The sequence below is a fragment of the Callithrix jacchus genome, chromosome 16 (genome assembly GCF_049354715.1).
Source record: "Callithrix jacchus isolate 240 chromosome 16, calJac240_pri, whole genome shotgun sequence".
NCBI classification, from domain to species: Eukaryota; Metazoa; Chordata; class Mammalia; order Primates; family Cebidae; genus Callithrix; species Callithrix jacchus.
Genome location: NC_133517.1, coordinates 93,343,969 through 93,364,055, shown reverse-complemented (window position 1 = coordinate 93,364,055; position 20,087 = coordinate 93,343,969). Strand labels below are relative to the sequence as shown.

The 20,087-nt window shown below is 36.7% G+C and overlaps 1 protein-coding gene and 1 pseudogene across 29 annotated transcripts in view; one reads left to right on the top strand and one right to left on the bottom strand.

Annotated features, from left to right (window-relative positions):
- Nucleotides 1-20,087, top strand: part of RIMS2 (regulating synaptic membrane exocytosis 2) — a 724,815-nt gene that overhangs the window by 60,730 nt on the left and 643,998 nt on the right. The window lies entirely within an intron of this gene.
- Nucleotides 9,632-20,087, bottom strand: part of LOC144579822 (mediator of RNA polymerase II transcription subunit 21 pseudogene) — a 59,783-nt pseudogene continuing 49,327 nt past the window's right edge.

The window sequence follows — 20,087 nt, the reverse complement described above, 5'->3', positions numbered from 1 at the left end:
ACATCTATTGTATAGCATGGCGACTATAGTTAATAACATATCGTACAGCTGAAAATTTCTAAGAGTAGATTGTAAATGTCACCACCCAACAATGGTATATGAGGTAATACATTTGTTTGATAGCTTGATTTAGTCATTCTACAATGTATACATACATCAAAACTTGTTGTATACCATGAATATATGCAATTTATACTGCTTGTCAGTTAAAAAATGAAGATACAAAATTTATGTAAAGCTTGATCCAAAATAGCTATTCAGATATAAAATGTCATACTTTCTCAAGTTATTTTCAGCTTAAAAGCCCTTTTATTTTCATCTTGTACTTGCAATGATCCCATAATGTAGAGGAAATAATATTATTCTTACCGATATGGTAACTGAAACTTAAGTTAAGTGACGTTCAAAGTTATAGTGGGGTAGCCAGGACGTGATTTAGGTCTTTTGAATTTATGCCTATGATTTCTCCATGGGAAATTTTATGTATTAGTTAAGGCTGGCATAATGCTGTGTCCAGATATATTTACCCATAGAACTCAGAGAATATTTTGTAAGCTATTATATTTTCTTTATAATATTGAGAAGCCACTGCCAGAGTTGAACATATTCTCAATATTTTTGTGTTTTGTTTGTATGCCACATATTTCTACAGGAAAAAAAAATTATTGGTAAAGGTTAGGTTCCCAGGGTCAACCAAGATACCTACCTAACAAATAAGTAGGTTTAATGACAGCATAGTTTGTCATGTGTTGCAACATTATAGTATTTTAGCTATATTAGCTTCTATGGATTGAGTTGGGGACCTAAAACTACTTTTTTGGGATTATGCATTATAGGTTAAAACAACCAACTTAAGAAAGGTAATTTTAGAATATAATCAACTTGGAAATTGGATCTGGATAAATAGAGTTTGGATCTAAATCAAAATCAAAATCTTCTGAGTGTGGAGAATTAAATCAAAAAATATATGTAAAGTACTTAACACGGTAAGAATGTATTAGTAGCTTCTCAAAAAATTAGTAGAAATGCTAGTAGATTCTCAAAAAAGATAGCTCATTTTCTCTGTTCTTTTTACTCATATCTCATTTTCTCTGTTCTTTTTACTCATATCTCATTTTCTCTGTTCTTTTTACTCATATTAATGATCCTTAGTGATTACCGAAATTACAATATAATCTCCATTCTGTCTCCTGGCTAGGATAGAACCACCTTATCTTAACACTGGACTGCTAAGCAGTGTGTTGTCAAAAGCCCTTTCAAGGCTCTTCTGAACTGTGAGCATTAATTATAACTTTTGCAGTTATAATTTAGGCCTAACCAGCCACAATTTTGAAAATGTACATAAATCAAGCATAACAAATAATTTCTAGTACTATAGAAAGAGTACTGAAAATGGATAATCAGTGCTCCAGTTCCAGCTCTCCTCTAACTGAATATGCAACCTTGAGCAGGTTACATAAATTCTCCCAACCATGTGTAAAATTAAAATTTAAGACTGGGTTGTCTCCAAAGTTCCTTCAGTTGTAAAAATTTCTGTGATCCTGAAGTTTTCAAAAAGGTATATAAAGTACCTTTTTTCCCTTTTGTCTTTGAACAAGTCAGCAAACTAAATTTCCAGTTTATTTTTGGACAACATTGCTTTACATCTATATCAAACAGGCCAAAAACAAACAAACAAACAAACAAACAAACAAACAAACAAACAAAACCCCAAAACCCAGCAATTTGAAATTTGATAGACAAAAGAGGAAAAAGAAAAGAAACCTTACATTTATATTATTATATTTAAAATTTTTTTTTATTATACTTTAAGTTCTGGGGTACATGTGCAGAATGTGCAGGTTTGTTATGTAGTTATACATATGCCATGGTGGTTTGCTGCCTCCATCACCCTGTCATCTATACTAGGTATTTCTCCTAATGCTATCCCTCCCCTAGTCCCCCACCCCCTGACAGGTCCCAGTGTGTGATGTTCTCCTCCCTGTGTCCATGTGTTCTCATTGTTCAATACCCACTTATGAATGAGAGTATGTGGTGTTTGGTTTTTTGTTCTTGTGTTAGTTTGCTGAGAATGATGGTTTCCAGATTCATCCATGTCCCTGCAAAGGACATGAACTCATCCTTTTTTTATGGCTGCATAGTATTCCATGGTGTATATGTGCCACATTTTCATTATCCAGTCTATTATTGATGGGCCATTTGGATTGGGTTCCAAGTACTGTTGTGAACAGTGCTGCAATAAACGTACATGTGCATGTGTCTTTATAGTAGAATGATCTCTAATCCTTTGGGTATATACCCAGTAATGGGATTGCTGGGTCAAATGGTATTTCTGGTTCTAGATCTTGGAGGAATCACCACACTGTCTTCCACAATGGTTGAACTAATTAACACTCCCACCAACCGTGTAAAAGCATTGCTGTTTCTCCATATCCTCTTCAGAATCTATTGTCTCCTGATTTTTAATGATCACCATTCTAACTGGCGGTATCTCATTGTGATTTTGATTTGCATTTCTCTAATGACCAGTGATGATTAGCTTTTTTTCATATGTTTCTAGGCTTCATAAAAGTCTCTCTTTGAGAATTGTCTGTTCATACCCTTTGCCCACTTTTTGATGGGGTTGTTTGTTCTTGTAAATTTGTTTAAGTTTTTTGTAGATTCTGGATATTAACTTTTTGTCAGATAGGTAGATTGCAAAAATTTTCTTCCATTCTGTAGGTTTCCTGTTCACTCTATTGATAGTTCCTTTTGCTGGCTTTTAATTTAATTTTATTTTTGAGACAGTCTTGCTCTGCCGCCCAGGCTGGAGTGCAGTGGCACAATCTCAGCTCACTGTAACATTTACCTTCTGTGTTGTTCAAGCAATTCTTGAGCCTCAGCCTCCCGAGTAGCTGGGATTACAGGCATGCACCACTACACCTAGTTAATATTTGTATTTTTTGTAGAGATGGGGTTTTTGCATATTAGCCAGGCTGGTCTCTTAGTCTAGGCCTTAGGTGATCCTCACACCGCAGCCTCCCGAAGGCTTACAGGCGTGGATTACAGGTGTGGACCATGCCTGCCTCAAACCTTTTATCAGTGGCCTTTTTAGCAATTTCATACAAACCAATGACTTATAATATGGCTAAGTACCTAAAAGGAAAAATTTACTGGAATGCTTGGGATGAGATAGTTTTTTTTGTCATCGGTTTTGCTTTTTTTTTAACAAGATTTTTTTCTCTTCTGAGATTATAAATATGAACATGGTCACACCACAAGTAAAGTCAGAAGTAGGACACAGCACAATCTGAAGAGTGGTTTGGTCGTTGACAATCATTAAAAACGACTGACTCAAACAATATGTATAAAAAAATAAAATGTATATGAAAAATACAAACAAATTTCCCTTTTAAAGTACTTTTCAGAAAAGAAGCAGGGCCTTCGAAGTTTTAGTTCTTTTTCTTCCTCTGTTACAAATTCTTGTGGTTTTGGTTGGGTGGTGGAGAGCATGCATCATCTACGGGTGCCACTGCTGGGCCTCTCTCCTCGAAGGTAACCATGTGTTTAGATTCTGAGATGGAAAAGGGAGAGTAAATAGGTCATGGTGGCCTTTTAAATATTTTTTGAACTTTTATTTATTTATTTTTTTTGCTCTCTGATCATCTTTATTAAGGGCTTCTTTTTGGTATCAACATCGTCATCCTCATCAGCTGCCCGTTTGCCTATAGCAGCCTCAGCTTCCTCATCTTCAACTCCATCCTCTTCCTCACATTATTTTCTTCTTTCTCTTCCTTTTCCTCCCCATCTTCTTCTTCTTCTTTGTCCCTCTCATTTCCAGCCTCCTGCTCCTCATTTTCCTAATTCACCTTCCCATTAGCAGGGGAATATCTTCCACTTCCTGCCTCCCCATAACTTCCTTCTCCTTTATGCCCTTGGTGGTGATCTTGGAGCTGGTGTCCACAGCTGCTTCACCGTGGAGCATGCCAGTTATTTGAAGAAGGGGATTAAAAAGAAAGTCAGAGTTCAGGGACTCTGGCGATAAAGCTGCAGAGTTTCTTGAGGTGGAGGTGACTGCTGTGAGCAGGGAGCAGGACTGAGAACAATGTAAACATGGCTTTTAAGGGCAGCCAGTGAGGCAAAAGTATCTTTTCTTTAGAATGTCCTCTTTTCCTAATAACACTGTGAAACTCATGGAGGATCTAGAATTCAAGTCTCATTCTAAGTTAAAACTAGTGTTAGCACACTGAAGACATTCAATAAATACTTAATGAAATTATATCAATATGTGTTAGATTATCAAAAACTGTGAAATATCTGAGATTTTATTCTATTGACAAACTAACAAGTTAGCTTGCCATGGTTTCAGGATGCTGGTAGAAGAAATGAAACTCTGGGTCAGAGATGAAGGACAGCTGATTACTCACAGCAATAATAGTAGCCAGTGTATCATCATTTGTGTCAATTCTCTAAGCGTCTATTCCCACAGGGTGAAATGAAGAGGGCCAGATTATACTTGCACATGCAGTGAGCTGAATAATAGCTGAACTCTAAGGCTGGGGCATCAGATATTTTGTAGCATATAGTAAGTATGCTTTACTGCCCTCTGATCGGGAAGGAGACATTATTTCCCAAAGCTGCCCCAAACCTGTTGCTGAAGTAGAGCTTATCTTGCAAGTGTTTAGAGTGCAAACAAGATAGTTCAGAACAGTGAATCAGTGCATCTTTTCACAGGACATGCAGAAACAGGGGACATACATGAATTGCCTCCCAACACAGAGTATTAGAATTACTGTTATATCAAAGGATAAAATAGCTGGGCATGGTGGCATGTGCCTGTAGTCCCAGGTACTTGGGAGCCTGAGATTGCTTCATTGCACTCCATCCTGGGTGACAAGAGCAAAACTCTGTTTCAAAAAAAAGTATGTTCAGACTTCACCTTATCTATCTCTACCAACTAAAATACTAGAAACTGATAAACGTGTGCCCTTTATATAAACAATCTTTAGAAGGGAGCACACTCTGAAAACAACAGTTAAGTAAATTCTTGAATGTCACTGGATACACAGATCAAACATTTAACTATACTTACTCATTGACTCAAGGAAAGAATGAAAAGGTAAGTCATATAATAATTCAAGTGTTTTACATATAAAGTAATTGGGCTGCATGTCAATGTCTGGGGATTCAGAGGTTGTTAAAAAACACAAGGTAAACATAAATTTCAAAAAAATTTGAAATTTAAGATCTGTTTTTAAACGTCAAGAATAGGTTTATTTCAGAAATTTCTTTCACTTTATGAGATTTCTTAATGAAAAATGAAACCCCAGATACCATATTGATGTTATTTTGAGGTTGTGTTAGTAAATATAGATGTTCTTTTTATGTTAAGTAGAAATTGTTAGCAACTTGACTAGTAGTGCTTGTAAACAGATAACAACAAATCCTGTAAACCAGACATCAGTGAAAACAAACCAGCAACCAAAATTACTTTCTGTACCTTTAAATTCCTAAGCATTTTTTAGAATTTGTTTGACAAACTTAGGTTGGTTTTAAAATTTAGCTCAATGACTCAGTTGCAGCTGTTCCAAATAATTGGTCATGAGCTTTTTATACTAGCTGGCTTAATCTAACAGAGTGCAGCTTCCTGCAGCTTTTTCTTCTCTTTGATCAAGAATCTTATATATCTATATCTATATCTATATCTATATCTATATCTATATCTATATATCTCAAGAGATTATCTCAGTCATTCATATTTAAGAATAACAATCTAGTATAGGCTTAACAAAGAGTGATTTTCATATACTTTTTATATTAGATAATTTTGATCTGGATAGATAAAAATAATAGGAATCTCAAATGACTATGTATTTTAAAAATAAGAAACATACTCAATTTAGAAAATCCAGTCATAAGAAATAAGTATTCCTTTCAGTTACAAATAGCTACTTTAACTCTTGTTATATAGCCTAATCACTATGTCTTGATATCTGATTTATTGCTTCTTTAATGATTAAAATTATTTCTCTGTTATAACACTTGTAGAAGTCAAGAGATACATAAGCATTACTAGTTCTTGCTTATCAAAAGACATTACTTGTTAAAAAAAAAAGCCCAAACCACAGCATCACTTCTTTTCTCACATTAGCAACAACAAAACTAGAGCAACAAAGCAAAAAAGTGTGCTCTTATTGTGTCTTGAGTTAATAAATATTAGCTTCTTGACAGCCATAAAAATGAGTTAATACCTATCTGAATGAGTTACACAAGATTTTTTTTCCCTGCCTTTGTTTTCATGGCCTGTATAAGTTTGTTTTCATGCTGGTAATAAAGACATACCTGAGACTGGGCAATTTACAAAAGAAAGAGGTTTAATGGACTTACAGTTCCACATGGCCAGAGAGGCCTAACAATCATGGCGAAAGGCAAAGGAGCAAGTTACATCTTACTTGGATGGTGGCAGGCAAAGAGAGAGTTTGTGCAGGGAAACTCCTTTTTATAAAACCATCAGATCTTGTGAGACTTATTCACTATCATGAGAACAGCATGAGAAAGACCTGTCACCATATTTCAGTTACGTCCTGTTTGGTCTCTCCAAAAACATGTGGAAATTCAAGATGAGATTTGGGTAGGGAAACAACCAAGCCATATCATTCCAACCCTGGTCACTCCCAAATCTTATTTATGTCTTCACATTTCAAAACCAGTCATGCCTTCCCAACAGTCCCCCAAAGTCTTAACTCATTTCAGCATTAACTCAAAAGTCCACAATCTAAAATCTCATCTGAGAGAAGGCAAGTCCCTTTGATTTTACATGAGCCTGTAAAATCAAAGGCAAATTAGTTACTTCCCAGATACAATAAATATACAGGCATTGGATAAATACAGCTGTTCCAAATGGGAGAAATTGGCCAAAAGTGGGGGTGGCTACAGGCCACATGCAAGTCTGAAATCAAATAGGTCAGTCATTGAACCTTAAAGTTTCAAATGATCTCCTTTGACTCTCTGTCTCACATATAGGTCATGCTGATGCAAGAGATGGGTTACCATAGTCTTGGGAAGCTCCACCCCTATGGCTTTGCAGGATACAGCCTCCCTCCTGGCTGCCTTCATGAGCTGGCATTGAGTGTCAGCAACTTTTTTAGGTGCATGGTGCAAGCTGTCAGTGGGTCTACCATTCTGGGGTCTAGAGGATGGTGACCCTATTCTCATAGCTCCACTAGGTCGTGCTTCAATAGGAACTCTGTGTTGGGACTCTGATTTCATATTTCCTTTCTGCACTGCCCTAACAGAGGTTCTCCATGAGGGCTCTGCCCTTGCAGCAAATTTCTTCCTGGACATCGAGGTGTTTCCATACATCTTCTGAAATCTAGGTGGAGGTTTACAAACTTCAATTTTCGATTTCTGTGCAACCACAGGCTCAACACCATGTGGAAGCTGCCAAGGCTTGGGGAATCCACCCTCTGAAGTAACAGCCTGAGCTGTACCTTGGCCCCTTTTAGTCATGGCTGGAACAGCTGGGACACAGGGTACCAAGTCCCTAGACTACACACAGCAGAGGAATCCTGAGCCAGGCCCACAAAACCATTTTTGCCTCCTAGACATCCAGGTCTGTGATGGCGGAGGGGGCTGCTGCAAAGGTCTCTGACATGCCCTGGAGACATTTTCTCCATTGTCTTGGTGATTAACATTTGGCTCCCTGTTACTTATGCAAATTTCTGTAGCTGGCTTGAATTGCTCCTGAGAAAATGGGGTTTTATTTTCTATTATATTGCCAGGCTGCAGATTTTACACATTTTATGCTGCAGATTTTTTACACTTTTATGCTGTTTCCCTTTTAAAATTTATTTAAAAATTCATTTAAAAATGAATGCCTTTAACAGCACCCAAGTCATCTCTTGAATGCTTTGCTGCTTAGAAATTTTTTCCACCAGATACCCTAAAGCATCTCTCTCAAGTTCAAAGTTTTACAAATCTCTATGGCAGGGGCAAAATGCCACCAGTCTCTTTGTTAAAACATAACAATAGTCACCTTTGCTGTAATTCCCAAAAAGCTCCTTATCTCCATCTGAGACCATTTCAGCCTGGATTTTATTGTCCATATCATTATCACCATTATCACCAAAGCTATTCAACAAGTCACCAGAGAGTTCCAAATATTCTCATATTTTTCTGTCTTCTTTTGAACCCTTCAAACTGTTCCATCCTCTGCTTGTTACCCAGTTCCAAAGTCCTTTTCCACTTTTTTGTGTATCTTTTCAGTAGCATCCCACTCCTGGTACCAATTTACTGTATTAGTTCATCTTCATGCTGGTGATAAAGACATACCCAAGACTAGGCAATGTAGAAAAGAAAGAGGTTTTTAATGGACTTACAGTTCCACATGGCTGGGAAGGCCTCACAATCATGGCAGAAGGCAAGGAAGAACAAGTCACATCTTAGGTCAGTGGTGGCAGGCAAAGAAAGAGCTTGTGCAGGGAAACTCCCTCCTATAAAACCATCAAATCTCATGAGACTTTTTCCACTATCATGAGAAGAGCATAGGAAAGACCTGCCCCATGAATCAATTACCTTTAACTGGGCCCTTCCCACAACATGTGGGAATTCAAGATGAGATTTGACTGGCGACACAAACAATATCATGACTTTAAATCACAGTCCACACTGTTGCACTGCAGTGCCTAAGTCTGTTGCAGTACTCTTGGTCTTAATTCTCCTTCATACGAGAGGAATACAACTTTTGTTAAGGAACACACTAAAGTTAATCTCTTTGTTCAACTTAATCTGAAGTGTGTTTATTTGAAATATGATTACATGGAAAATTTAACTGATTAAGAAAAACCCTTCATTTGATTCTATACCTTTAAATGAGTATTGTGTTCTTCAGTGTCATCATGTTGGGAGACTATGGGTTTATTCCAGCTGTCTGTCACTGCTTGTATTAGTCAGAGTTCTCTAGAGGAACAGAGCTAATAGGATAGATGTATATTTAAAGGGAAGTTTATTAAGGAGTATTGACTCACATGATCACAAGCTGAAGTCCCACAATAGGCTGTCTGCAAGCTGAGGAGCAAGGAAGCCAGTCTGAGTCCCAAAACCTCAAAAGTAGGGAAGCAGACAGTACAGCCTTCAGTATGTGGTTGAAGGTCCAAGAGCTCCTGACAAACCACTGGTGTAAGTCCAAGAGTCCAAAGCTGAAGAACTTGGAGTCTGATGTTGGAGTGCAGGAACCATCTAGCATGGGAGAAAGATGAAGACCAGACGACTTGGCCAGACTAGTTGTTCCACATTTTTCTGCCTGCTTTTATTTTAACTGTGCTGGAAGCTGATTAGATGGTGCCCACCCAGATTGAGGGTGGGTCTGCCTCTCCCAGTCCACTGACACAAATGTTAATCTTTTTTGGCAACACCCTCACAGACACCCAGGAACAATACTTTGCATCCTTCAATCCAATCAAGTTGACCCTCAGTATTAACCATCACACTGCTGTTATCAGTTTTTAGGGAGTAGGCATGGTTATCTTTTTGAAGAATGAGGAGAGAGAGACTGAATGTTATACGACACAGCTCTGTCTTCAGATTTTTAACTACACATGTGGAGAAGCCTCATACTGTAGATTCTTCACTGAGTAAGGAATCTATCAAAACATCAGTGTCTTTTGCTGTTCATGCAATCAGTGCTGTTTAAATCTGAGCATAGTCCTCTGTAGGGTTAGCTGGCTGGTCTTTGTTAATTGCTGTCTGAATATTATTAAAAGAGGCAGGAAGACCACATTGCTGCAACACATCAGTGGCATTACAGAACTGAACTGAAAATGAGTTCATGGTGTCTTATAGCTGCATGAGCTGATCATCATGTTCCTCCTGGTCTTTTCACTTTCTCGATGGTGTCCTTTGCACAAAAGTTTTTAATTTTGCGGTCCAATTTATCTTTTTTTTTGTTTTTCGCTTGTGCTTCAGTGTCATCTCAAGGGAAACTACTACCTAACCCAAGGTCATGAAAATTACTTTTATGCTTTCTTCTAAGAGTTTTATGGTTTTGACTTTGCCATTTAGGTCCTTAATCTCTTTGGAGTTACTTTTATATGATGTGAAATAGGAGACTAACTTCATTCCTTGTATATGGATAAACAGGTTTCTCAGCACTATTTGTTGTAAATACTATTCTTTCCTTATTGAATAGCCTTTGTACCTTTGTCAAAAATCAGTTCATCATTGATATAAGGGCTTATTTCTGGACTTGAGTTCTATTGATCTCTATTATGTCAGTGATCTCTCTTGTTATACCAGTACCACAGTTTTGATTATTGTAGCTTTGTAGTAATTTTAGAATTGGGAGACAAACTGTTTGTTTAAGACTCTCTTGGCAACTCTGAGCATTTTGCATTTTCATTTTAATTTTAGGATCAGCTTCTGAATGTATGCAAAAAAGTTAACTTGGATTTTGATAGTAATTTTATTGAATCTGTAGGTGAATTTAGGAAGTATTGCTGTCTTAAAAATATTAAGTTTCGTGACTTACAGATATGGGGTGTCTTTCCATGTATTTAAATCTTGCTTAATTTTTTCCCAACAATGATTTGTAATTTCAGTATACAAATCTTACACTGCTTTTGTTAAATTTGTACCTAAGTATCTTTTTCTTTTTGATTATTTTCCTATTTTTTTAAAATTTATTTTTTATTATATTTTAAGTTCTGGGGTACATATGCAGAATGTACATGTTAGTTACATAGGTATACATGTGCCATAGTGGTTTGCTGCACCTATCAACCCATCACCTTCATTAGGTGTTTCTCCTGCTACTATCCCTCTCTTAGCCCCTCATCCCCTGACAGGCCCTGGTGTGTGATGTTCCCCTCCCTGTGTCCATGTGTTCTCATTGTTCAACTCTCATTTATGAGTGAGAACATGCAGTGTTTGGCTTTCTGTTCCTCTGATAGTTTGCTGAGAATGATGGTTTCCAGCTTCATCCATTTCCCTGCAAAGGACATGAACTCATTTTTTTTAATGGCTGCATAGTATTCCATGGTGTCTATGTGCCACATTTTCTTTATCCAGTCTATCATTGATGGGCATTTGGGTTGGTTTCAAGTCTTTGCTATTGTGAACAGTGCTGCAATAAACATATGTGTGCATGTGTCTTCATAGTAGAATGATTTATAATCCTTTGGGTATATACCCAGTAATGGGATTGCTAGGTCATATGGTATTTCTCGTTCTAAATCCTGGAGGAATCATCACACTGTCTTCCACCATGGTTGAACTAATTTACATTTCCACCAACATTGTGAAAGCATTCCTGTTTCTCTGTATCCTCTCCAGCATCTGATGTTTCCTGACTTTTTAATGATGACCAATCTAACTTTCATGAGATGATATCTCATTGTGGTTTTGATTTGCATTCCTCTAATGATCAGTGATGATGAGCTTTTATTCATGTTTGTTGGCCACATGAATGTCTTCTTTTGAGAATTTTCTGTTCATATCCTTTACTCACTTTTTGATGGGGTTATTTTTTTCTTGTAAATTTGTTTAAGTTCTTTGTATATTCTGGATATAAGCTCTTTGTCACATGGATAGATTGTAAAAATTTTCTGTCATTCTTTAGGTTGCCTGTTCACTCTGATGATAGTTTCTTTTGCTGTGCAGAAACTCTTTAGTTTAATTGGATCCTATTTGTCAATTTTGGCTTTTGTTGCCATTGCTTTGATGTTTTAGTCATTAAGTCTTTGCCCATCCATGGCTATGTCCTGAATTGTATTGCTTAAGTTTTCTTCTAGGTTTTTTATGGTTGTAGGTCTTATGTTTAAGTCTTTAATGAACCTTGAGTTAATTTTTGTATAAGGTGTAAGGAAGGGGTCCAATTTCAGTTTTCTGCATATGGGTAGCCAGTTTTCCCAACACTATTAAGTAGGGAATCCTTTTCCCATTACTTTTTTTGTCAGGTTTGTCAAAGATCAGATGGCTGTAGATGCATGGTGTTATTTCTGAGGCTTTTCTCCTGTTCCATTGGTCTATATATCTGTTTTGGTATCTGTGCCATGCTGTTTTGGTTACTGTAACCTTGTAGTCTGGTTTGAAGTCAGGTAGCATGATGCTTTGAGCTTTGTTCTTTTTGCTTATGATTGTCTTGGCTGTATGGGCTCTTTTTTTGTTTTCATATGTTATATTGGAGATCACTTGGCTTTCTTAAAGCTGGTATTTTGAATGCCAGAGAGTTCACATATGGCTGTCTCATTAAAGTCAGCCACTGGTTTTTTTCTTTCTCAATTTGAGGAGACCATGGTTCCCTGTTTGTTGTTGGTTCTTCTGAATGTACTTTTATATCCTTGCATTCAAGGATATAAATATAAATAAATATATAAATATAAATATATAAATATATATGAATTATTTATATATATATTTATATTTATGTATTATATTATATATATTTATTTATTTTTTTCTGGTCATAATGAAACAATTTATATAGACAGGAGTAGACACGGGATTTCTGACACACTCATGTTTTGGATGTGTCAGTACAAGACAGTATGCAAGACTGTGATTCTGCCAGGCAGAGAGGAACAGGCATGATTTATCTGCTGGTTATGAGTCTCCACTATACCTAATCATTCTTTTATCTAAGTGCATCTTGATCTTCTTAGTCCTGGACATCAAAATAGTCAATTATTGGCTCCTTGGTTATTTTCTGTAAATTACTGGGAAAAAAATATATAATAAACATATAATTTATATATATATATTTATATATGAATAAATATATTTATATTATATAAATAAATTATTAAATATATATTTAATATATATATTATATAATTAAATATATCATATATTTAATTATATAAAAATATATTTAATATATATTATATAATTAAATATATAATTAATCATTTATATATTTAATTATATAATTAAATATATATTTAATTATATAGTATAGATAAATTAATTTATATGTAATAAATATATAAATTTACATTTTAAAAATATAAATCATTTATATTTTAAAAATATAAATCATTTATGTTTAATAAATATAAATTTATATGTATTTATATATAAATATAAATACAATTATAAATATATATAAATAATATAATTAGTCATTTATTCCAGTCTTTTCTATCTGGTTTATTGTGGTTTTTGTTGGATATGTTTGCTTACAGATGCTTTGTAATTTACCTGTTGATTTTATTTTTCTTATGTTTGTTTGTTTTTTCTACCATATTAATGCCTCCTTTTTGGCACTTGATGGTGTGTTAAACCCATGTTTGCCTTGGTTGTAATAAATATTCAGCATGCCACCCATTCCAAAATGAGTCTGAAAGGGGAGATCCTTGTAATGTAGGAAGGCTGGCTAGGGATTCATGCCCAAGGTACCTGTGGAACAAACCTCCTACAGCATGGTGTCTTGTTTGGCTGATTTACATAGCAGGGTTTTCATGTTGAGGATAGTGGTCCTGCCCTCCCACTCTGTGTCTGGCTGTCCTCAAGGATAATTTTTCCTTCAGGTACTCCTGACATTTCACCTGGGTTCAGGTAGGGACAGCCTTCTGCTAGGGAACTCAAAGGAGAAGGAAAACTAGTTATCCACCATAATCTCACTTTTTCCAGTGTAGAGACTGTAGTTTTGGGGAAATCTTCTGAATATTTTGTGCCAGGCAGACTGTGGGGAGGAGGATCATAGACATTGCATTTTCTTAATCTATTCAATGTTTCTTTACTTCTCTCTAGCCTCACAAACGGTTTCATCCTTTTATGAGTTCTAGGATAATGCTGGTGATAATCTCAGTGCTCTATGTATAGATATGTATGTGTGTGTATATATATATAAAACATATATCTTATGTAAATATATATTTTCTGTGGTGGGGGGAGTGAAGCCAGTTTCACTTCACCCTCTTTGACATCAGTATTTCTGGTAATTTGTTGCAGCAGCAATGGGAAACTAATACAGGAATATTATAAATAATGTTGCAATGAACATTCTTGACTTTTGGTGAGTACATGCAATCATTTCTGTTGAGTATATACCTAGGAGTGGAATTTCTGGTTTGTATATAATATGTTCAGCTTTGGTAGATACTGCCCATTTTCCAAAATGGTTAAATTTAGTTTTCACTGCTAAAAGCAGTTTTTTTTTTTTTTTTTTTTTTTGAGATGGAGTTTCACTCTCGTTACACAAGCTGGAGTGCAATGGCACGATCTCGGCTCACCGCAACCTCCGCCTCCTGGGTTCAGGCAATTCTCCTGCCTCAGCTTCCTAAGTAGCTGGGATTACGGGCATGAGCCACCATGCCCAGCTAATTTTTGTTTATTTTTAGTAGAGACGGGGTTTCACCATGTTGACCAGGATGGTCTTGATCTGTTGACCTCGTGATCCACCCGCCTCGGCCTTTCAGAGTGCTGGGATTACAGGCTTGAGCCACCTCGCCCGGCCCAAAAGTTTATCAGAGTAGCAATTGTTCCATAACATTACAACATCTTGTATTGTCTCTTTTTAAAGCCACTTTAAAGGGTACACAGTAGTGTTTCATTGTGGTTTTATTCTGTATTACCATTGTGACTAATGCAGTTAAACGCTTTTCACATGTTCATTGGCCATTTGTATAACTTCTTTTATCTAGTAATCTCGTGTCTTTAATTTTTTAATTGAGTGATTTGTTCTTTTATTGATTTCTGTGAGTTTTATACATTCTGGATAAGAATCCATTGTTAGCTAAATTAGGACCTTTTTACAGTAAAAAGTGATACATTCTTGTGGCTCTGTCAGGAATCCTCCCTTGTAAAAATTTTTAATAGCTACAATGCTTATTTGTGATTAGTGTCATAAACATTCAATGTAATATGGTTAAAAGTCTAGATTTAAAGTTGCTTCACAGCAAGGGCTAGAAGTATCTCCCATCTCCTTTGTATCTTCTGCAGATCCTAAGTAATTCTAAGATTACTTTCTTTTTTTTTGTATAAAATTTTTTATCAGAGCAATTGTAAAATACAGCCATAAGAAATGCAATATAAAAAGGTTTTCAGGTAATTTGTAACAGTTACAATTGCAGAACTCAAATTTTTTTTTTTTTTGACATCTTGATCATAAGCTGCCTTTTTTTATTGAGTCTTAGGTTTGGGGGTACATGTGAAGAACATGCAAGATAGTTGCATAGGTACACACATGGCAGTGTGATCTGCTGCCTTCCTTCCCTTCACCTATATCTGGCATTTCTCCCTATGCTATCTCTCCCAAACTCCCCACCCCCCACTGTCCCTCCCTTATTCCCCCCAACAGACCTCAGTGTGTAGTGCTCCCCTCCCTGTGTCCATATGTTCTTATTGTTCAAAACCTGCCTATGAGTGAGAACATGCGGTATTTCATTTTCTGTTCTTGTGTCAGTTTGTTGAGAATGATGTTCTCCAGGTTCATCCATGTTTCTACAAAGGACATGAACTCATCGTTTTTAATTGCTGCATAATATTCCATGGTGTATATGTACCACATTTTCCCAGTCCAGTCTATCATCGATGGGCATTTGGGTTGGTTCCAGGTCTTTGCTATCGTAAACAGTGCTGCCATGAACATTCGTGTGCATGTGTCCTTACAGTAGACCGATTTATAGTCCTTTGGATATATACCCAGTAATGGGATTGCTGGGTCAAATGGAATTTCCATTTCTAGGTCCTTGAGGAATCGCCACACTGTCTTCCACAATGGTTGAACTAATTTACACTCCCACCAGCAGTGTAAAAGTGTTCCTTTTTCTCCACATCCTCTCCAGCATCTGTTGTCTCCAGATATTTTAATGAGCGCCATTCTAACTTGCGTGAGATGGTATCTCAATGTGGTTTTGATTTGCGTCTCTCTAATGACCAGTGATGATGAGCATTTTTTCATATGATTGTTGGCCTCATGTATGTCTTCTTTTGTAAAGTGCCTGTTCATATCCTTTGTCCATTTTTGAATGGGTTTGTTTGTTTTTTTCTTGTAAATCCGTTTGAGTTCTTTGTAAATTCTGGATATCAGCCCTTTGTCTGGGTAAACTGCAAAAATTTTTTCCAATTCTGTTAGTTGCCGATTCACTCTAGTGACTGTTTCTTTTGCCGTGCAGAAGCTATGGAGTTTGATTAGGGCCCATTTGTCTATTTTGGCTTTTGTTGCCAATGCTTTTGGTGTTTTGGTCATGAAATCCTTGCCTACTCCTATTTCCTGATTGGTTTTGCCTAGATTTCCTTCTAGGGTTTTTATGGTGCCAGGTCTTATGTTTCAGTCTTTAATCCATCTGGAGTTTATTTTAGTATAAGGTGTCAGAAAGGGGTCCAGTTTCTGCTTTCTGCTGATGGCTAGCCAGTTTTCCCAACACCATTTATAGAACAGGGAATCCTTTCCCCATTGTTTGTTTTTGTCAGATTTATCAAAGATTGTATGGTTTGTAGATATGTTGTGTTGCCTCCTATGTCTCTGTTCTGTTTCATTGGTCTATATCTCTGTTTTGGTACCAGTATCATGCTGTTTTGATTACTGTAGCCTTGTAGTATAGTTTGAAGTCCAGTAGTGTGATGCCTCCCCCTGTGTTCTTTTTACTTAGAATTGACTTGGCTATGCGTGCTCTCTTTTGGTTCCATATGAAGTTTAAGGTGGTTTTATTCCAGTGCTGTGAAAAAGGTCATTGGTAGCTTGATGGGGATAGCGTTGAATCTGTAAATTACTTAGGGCTGTATGGCCATTTTCATGATATTGATTCTTTGTAACCATGAACATGGAATGATTCTTCATCTGTTTGTGTCCTCTCTTATATCATTGAGCAGTGCTTTGTAGTTCTCCTTGAAGAGGTCCTTTACGTTCCTTGTAAGTTGTATTCCTAGGTATTTTATTCTCTTGTAGCAATTGTGAATGGCAGTTCGTTCTTGATTTGGCTCTCTTTATTGGTGTATAGGAATGCTTGTGATTTTTGCACATTGCTTTTGTATCCTGAGACTTTGCTCAAGTTGCTTATCAGTTTCAGGAGATTTTGAGCTGAGACGATGGGGTCTTCTAGATATATTATCATGTCGTCTGCAAATAGAGAAAATTTGACTTCCTCCTTTCCTATTTTAATACCCTTTATTTCTTTTTCTTGCCTGATTGCTCTGGCTAGAACTTCCAGTACTATATTGAATAGGAGTGGTGAGAGAGGGCATCTAGTGCCGGATTTCAAAGGGAATGCTTCCAGTTTTTGCCCATTCAGTATGATATTGGCTGTTGGTTTGTCATAAACAGCTTTTAGTATTTTGAGATACATTCCGTCAATACTAAGTTTATTGAGGGATTTTAGCATAAAGGGCTGTTGAATTTTGTCAAAGGCCTTCTCAGCGTCAACTGAGATAATCATGTGGTTTTTGTTTTTGGTTCTGTTTATGTGGTGAATTACGTTGATAGACTTGCGTATGTTGAACCAGCCTTGCATCCCCGGGATGAATCCTACTTGATCACAGTGGATAAGCTTTTTGATGCGCTGTTGCATTTGACTTGCCAGTATTTTATTGAAGATTTTTGCGTTTATGTTCATCATGCATTTAGGCCTAAGGTTTTCTTTTCTTGTTGAGTCTCTGCCGGGTTTTAGTGTCAGAATGATGTTGGTCTCATAAAATGATTTGGGAAGGATTCCCTCTTTTTAGATTATTTGAAATAGTTTCAAGAGGAATAGTAACAATTCCTCTTTATGTGTCTGGTAGAATTCGGCTGTGAACCCATCTGGACCTGGGCTTTTTTTGTGTGGTAGGCTGTTAGTTGCTGCCTCAGTTGCTGACCAATAATTTCAGATCTTGTTATTGGTCTATTCATGGTTTCGACTTCTTTCTGGTTTAGGCTTGGGAGGACATAAGTGTCCAGGAATTTATCCATTTCTTCCAGGTTTACTAGTTTATGTGCATAGAGTTGTTTGTAATATTCTCTGATGATGGTTTGAATTTCTGTGGGATCTGTGTTGATTTTCCCTTTATCGTTTTTCATTGCATCCATTTGGTTATTCTCTCTTTTCGTTTTTATCAGTCTGGCTAGAGGTCTGTCTTTTTTGTTGATCTTTTCGGAAAACCAGCTCCTGGATTTATTGATTTTTTGAAGGGTTTTTCATGGCTCTATCTCCTTCAGTTCTGCTCTGATCCTAGTTATATCTTGTCTTCTGCTAGGTTTTGAGTTTTTTTGATCTTGCTCCTCTAGTTCTTTCAATTTTGATGATAGGGTGTCAGTTTTGGATCTCTCCACTCTTCTCATGTGGGCACTTATAGCTATATATTTTCCTCTAGAGACTGCTTTAAATGTGTCTCAGAGATTCTGGTATGTTGTGTCTTCATTCTCTTTGGTTTATTTCTTCCTTCATTTCATTGTTTATCCAGTCAACATCCAAGAGCCAGTTGTTCAGTTTCCATGAAGCTGTGCGGTTCTGAGTTAGTTTCTGAATTCTGAGTTCTAACTTGATTGCACTGTGGTCTGAGAGACTGTTATGATTTCCATTCTTTTGCATTTGCTGAGGAGTGATTTACTTCCAATTATGTGGTCAATTTTAGAGTAGGTGTGATGTGGTGTTGAGAAGAATGTATATTCTGTGGATTTGGGGTGATGAGTTTTGTAAATGTCTATCAGCTTTGCTTGTTTCAGTTCTGAGTTCAAGTCCTGGATATCCTTATTAAATTTCGGTCTGGTTGATCTGTCTAATATTGACAGTGGAGTGTTAAAGTCTCCCACTATTATTGTGTGAGAGTCTAAGTCTCTTTGTAAGTCATTAAAAACTTGTCTTATGTATCTAGGTGCTCCTGTATTGGGTCAGTATATATTTAGGATCGTTAGCTCTTTTTGTTGTGTGGATCCTTTTAACATTATGTAGTGTCCTTCTTTGTCTCTTTTGCTCTTTGTTGCTTTAAAGTCTGTTTTATCAGAGATGAGAATTGCAGCTCCTGCTTTCTTTTGCTCTCCATTTGCTTGGTAAATCTTCCTCCATCTTTTTATTTTGAACCTTTGCATGTGAGATGGGTTTCCTGGATACAGCACACCGATGGGTTTTGGCTTTTTATCCAATTTGCCAGTCTGTGTCTTTTGATTGGTGCATTTAGCCCATTTAAATTTAGGGTTAATATTGTTTTGTGTGAATGTGATACTGCCATTTTGATGCTAGCTGGCTGTTTTGCCCATTAGTTGATGCAGATTATTTATTTTGTTGATGCTCTTTAGCATTTGGTATCTTTTTTGAGTGGCTGGGGCTGTTTGTTCCTTTCTATGTGTGGTGCCTCTTTCAGGATCTCTTGTAAAGCAGGTCTGGTGGTAACAAAATCTTTGAGTACTTGCTTGTTTACAAAGGATTTTATTTTTCCTTAACTTATGAAGCTTAGTTTGGCTGGATATGAAATTCTGGGTTGAAAATTCTTTTTTTTAAGGATGTTGAATATTGGCCCCCACTCTCTTCTGGCTTGTAGGGTTTCTGCCGAGAGATTTGCTGTGACTCTGATGGGCTTCTGTGTGTGGGTCACTTTACCTTTCTCTCTGGCTGCCCTTAGCATTTTCTCCTTCATATCAACCCTGGTGAATCTTACAATTATGTGCCTTTGTGTTGCTCTTCTTGAGGAATATCTTTGTGGTGTTCTCTATATTTCGTGGACTTGAATATTGGCCTGCCTTGCTAGGTTGGGGAAACTTTCCTGGATAATATCCTGAAGAGTATTTTCCAGCTTGAATTCATTCTCTTCGTCAGATTCAGGTACACCTATTAAATGTACATTAGGTCTCTTCACATAGTCCCACATTTCTTGGAGACTTTGTTCATTCCCTTTTGAGTTTTTTTCTCTAATCTTGCCTTCTTGTTTTATTTCATTGAGTTGATCTTAGACCTCTGATATCCTTTCTTCTGCTTGGTCAATTTGGCTGTTGAAACTTGTGCATGCTTTGCGAAGTTCTCGTGTTGTGTTTTTCAGCTTCATCAATTTACTCATATTCCTCTCTAAGTTGTCCATTCTTGTTATCATTTAGTCAAATCTTTTTTCAAGGTTCTTAGTTTCTTTGCATTGAGTTAGAACGTGTTCTGTTAGCTCACGGCAGTTTTTCATTACCCACCTTCTGAAGTCTGATTTTGTCATTT